The following is a 4,850-nucleotide window of genomic DNA, read 5'->3' as shown; positions in this document are numbered from 1 at the left end:
AGAGAAATCATATTAAGCATCTTCTCAGATCATAGTGGCATAAAACTGGAAATCAACTATAATAAAAATACTCCAAATAAATCAAACACATGGAGACTCAACAGCATGCTATTAAACAAGGACTGGGTTACCAGAGAAATCAAGGAAAAAATTAAAAACATCCTGGCAACTAATGACAATGAAAACACAAACAATCCAAAATCTATGGGACACAGCAAAAGCAGTTTTGAGAGAGAAGTTAATATCTCTACAAGCCTTTTGCAAAAAACAAGAAAAAATGGTAACAAATTATCGAATGCTACAATTCAAAGAGTTAGAAAGAGAGCAACAAGAAAAGTCCAGTGTAAGCAAAAGGAAGGAAATAAAAATGAGAGCGGAGATAAATGACATAGAGACCAAATAAACAATACAAAAGATCAATTAAACCAAGAGCTGATTCTTTGAAAGGATAAACAAGATTGATGAACCTCTAGCCAGGCTAACCAAGAAACAAAGAGAGAGGACCCAAATAAACAGAATCAGAAATGAAAGAGGTGAAATAACAACAATAATAATAACCCTGCTGAAAAACAAAGGATTGCTACAAAATACTACCAACAACTCTACTCCAAAAAACTGGATAACCTGGAGTAAATGGACATATTCCTAGAAAAATATAACCTTCCAAAACACAATCAGGAAGAATCTAAAAATCTCAATAGAACAGTGACTTCGGAAGAAATTGAAACGGTCATCAAAAAGCTTCCAGCAAACAAAAACCTAGGGCCAGATGGCTTCACAGGAGAGTTTTACCAAACATTCAAGGAAGAATTAAACCTATCCTCCTCAGACTATTCCAAAGACTTCAAGAGGAAGGAACACTTCCAAACTCCTTCTATGAATCCAGCATCACCCTAATACCAAAACCAGATAAATACAACTCAATGAAAGAGAATTACAAGCCAATATCCCTCATGAACATAGATGCCAAAATTCTCAACAAAATTCTAGCAAATTGGCTCCAGCAGAACATCACAAAAATCATACACCATGACCAAGTAGAATTTATTCCAGGAATGCAAGGATGGTACAATATCCACAAATCAATAAACATGATACATCACATAAACAAAATGAAAGATAAGAATCATATAGTCATATCAATTGATGCAGAAAAAGCATTTGATAAAGTCCAACACCCTTTGACATAGTACTGGAAGTGCTAGCCATTGCAATTAGACAAGAGGAGGAAATAAAAGGCATCCAAATTAGAAAAGAAGAAGTAAAGTTATCCTTATTTGCAGACGACATGATATTGTACATAAAAAACCCAAAGACTCCATCAAAAAACTAATTGACTTAATAAATGAATTTGGCAATATAGCAGGATACAAAATTAACACCAAGAAATCTATGGCATTTCTATACACCAATAGTGAACTTACAGAAACAGAGACTAAAAAAGCAGTCTCATTTACCATCACACCAAAAAAAATTAAGATACCTAGGAATAAACTTAACTAAGAAGGTAAAAGACCTATATGCAGAAAACTACATGACACTGAAAAAATAGAGAGGAAGATGTAAACAGATGGAAGAATGTACCATCTTCATTGATTGGTAGAATCAACATCATCAAAATGTCCATACTTCCCAAAGCAATTTATAGGTTCAATGCACTCCCCATTAAAATACCAACGGCATATTTCACTGACCTGGAAAGAACTCTCCAAAAATTAATTTGGAACAATAAAAGACCCTTAATAGCCACAGCAATCCTGAGAAAGAAGAGTAAAGTAGGAGGGATCCCAATACCAGATTTCAAGCTGTATTACAAAGCCACTGTTCTCAAAACAGCTTGGTACTGGCACAAGAACAGACATATAGATCAATGAATAGAATAGAGAATCCAGATATCAACTCAAACCTCTATACTCAATTAAAATTTGACAAAGGGGGCATGAACATACAATGGAGTCAAGACTGTCTCTTCAATAAATGGTGTTGGGAAAATTGTACAGATACATGCAAAAGAATGAGACTAGATCACCAACTTACACCATACACAAAAATAAACTCAAAATGGATACAGGACTTAAACGTTAAGACTGGAAACAATAAAAATAGTAGAGGCATCTACAGGCAGCAAAATCTCAGACATATGCCAAAAGAACTTCTACACTGATACTGCTCCTAGGGCAATGGAAGCTAAAGAGAAAATAAACAAATGGGACTACATCAAAATAAAAAGCTTTTTTACAGCAAAAGAAACCATCAACAAAACAACAAGAAAGCCCACTGCATGGGAGAACATATTTGCAAATGTTATCATTGATAAAAGTTTAATCTCCAACATCTACAGACAGCTTACACAACTTAATAATCCAATTTAAAAAAGGGCAATGGACCTAAATAGAATCTTTACAAAAGGAGACAGAAGAAAGACCAAGAGGCACATGAAAACATGCTCATAGTCACTAATTACCAGAGAGATGCAAATCAAAATGACAATGCGGTACCATCTCACACCTGTCAGAATGGCTATCATCAACAAATCAGCAAACAACAAGTGCTGGCAAGGATTTGGAGAAAAAGGAACCCTCGTGCACTGCTAGTGGGAATGCAGACTGGTGCAACCACTCTGGAGAACAGTATGGAGTTTCCTCAAAAAACTGAAAATGGAACTCCCATTTGACCCAGTAATCCCTCTCCTAGGAATATATCCTAAGAAACTATTGTATTTAGAAACACCAATCAAAAAAGGATACATGCACCCCTATGTTCATAGCAGCACAATTTACAATAGCTGGGATTTGGAAACGGCCTAGGTGTCTGTCAGCAGGTGATTGGATCAAAAAACTATGGTATATCTACCAGGGGTCCTCAAACTTTTTAAAGTGGGGGTCAGATCACGGTCCCTCAGAGAGCTGGAGGGCCGGACTATATGAACTACTAATTCCTACTGTAACACCTCAGCTGCACTCACTGCCCAAAAAACCTGGCGGGCCGGATCAGACTCCTCTGCGGGCCGCATGTGGCCCGTGGGCCGTAGTTTGAAGACGCCTGATCTACACAATGGAATACTATGCTGCCATAAAAAAGAAGGAATTCTCATTATTTGCAGCAGCCTGGATGGAATTGGAAAACATTATGCTGAGTGAAATAAGCCAGTCAATTAAAGAAAAACACAACATGATCTCACTCATTTATGGATAATAAAAAACATTATACACTGATGAACAAAAAGATAGATAAAGAGACAGTAAAGAAACAAACAGACTGTCAAATTACAGCGGGGAGGGTAGGGAGATATGGGGGAGATAGATCAACCAAAGGATTTGTATGCATGCATATAAGCATAACAAATGGATGAAAAACTCTGGGGAGGGAGGGCATGTATGGGAGTGGTGAGGGATTGGTAAGCTATGTACACATATAATAACTTAATTTAAAAAATGAGAAAAAAGAAAATACTGACTCATTCTCTGTCCCTCTGTATAATCTATATATCATGTTTTAATATATCATGTTCACATGTATGCATATTGTAGCAACCTAATAATGAAAAGGTAAAATAGTAGTAGAAATAATACTGATTGAAAATAATGTAATAATTAAAAAGGTAAAATCAAGTGAGGAAAAAAGAAATTAGTTTCTGAAGTAAAAGATAAAAATAAATAAATAATAAATAAATGTGCAGTAGTGAAGGTCATTCACTTCCTCTATTGTTCTGTTTGGCATGCCTCTTTCCAAGTCAGGACAGTATTGCATTTCCCTGCATTGCACTGCTCCTCAATGTCGTAAGCCAGTCCTGATTTTTAAGCAGGCAGTATCTTAATTTCTTGTATTTATTTTTGATTATGCAAGAGTCAATTTGTGATTCAGCCCCTGTTGTGGCAGTGTTTCTGGATTGATCTCCGGATTTATAGGTCCTCTCTAACCTGTCTTAAGATCCTGCTTCTCCTGTGGCACTCAATACTGGTTCGTGGGAGTGGGCTGCTCCCTACTCTAATCCCCAGGTTCCAGAAAAACAACTTTCCCATGCAGTCTCCCAGGGTGTCCCCAACTGGGTGATCCTATGTATTGGGCTTAGTAATCAGAAGCAAGGATTTGAAGAAGAAAAAGCCCAAGTGTGCGAACAATGGAGCTGCACACAATCTGCGCAGTCCCCGTTTCCCCCTTGAGTCTAAGCAGCCAGCACACTTTATCATTTTTTAGGCTGTCCTATCGTGTTAGATCAAAATGGGTTGCTTTTTAGAGATCCCTTCTGTTAGCAGCACTGAGGACCCCCTTCCACATTCACAGATCACGCAAGCCCCAACAGCCACAGATTTTTCTAGGTGCAGACCTCCTCTGGTCCTCCAGCTCCCGCAGTGCGCATGTTTCTCTGTCCTGCCGGGACCAGAGACCTCACCTTATCCCAGGTGAAATCTGAGGTTTCTGTGGTGGAGTGGAGAACTACTCTGAATCCATGTGTTTGCACCAATTGGGGACCGGTGTTCTGGGGTTTGCAGCTATTTGGTGGGTGCCACAGTTGTAGATTTTCAGGCTTCCAATAACATCCTCTTACCCCTTTAAGATGGCACAGTTTCTGTGTCCGAGCCAGTGGCTCTGGGAGGGAACCCAACAGCAATGGAGGCTTCCCGGTCAATGGAACCCCATCCAGCAGTCCCCCAACTTCTCCTGGAGTATAACTGTCCCTTAACTTGCCAACAAACACTCTCAGTGTGACCCTCAGCTCTTCTTTCTTTCTGCTCAGGGACAAGGCTTGGGACACATCTGTCTATTCCACCACCATTTTTCGGTCCCTTACTTCTTATTAAAGGTGAATATTGGTGGAAGAGATTTTTATTTCTCCTTTTTAAGCATTC

The sequence above is a fragment of the Pipistrellus kuhlii genome, unplaced genomic scaffold (genome assembly GCF_014108245.1).
Source record: "Pipistrellus kuhlii isolate mPipKuh1 unplaced genomic scaffold, mPipKuh1.p scaffold_m20_p_3, whole genome shotgun sequence".
Classification (NCBI taxonomy): Eukaryota; Metazoa; Chordata; class Mammalia; order Chiroptera; family Vespertilionidae; genus Pipistrellus; species Pipistrellus kuhlii.
This window is presented reverse-complemented; position numbering follows the sequence as displayed.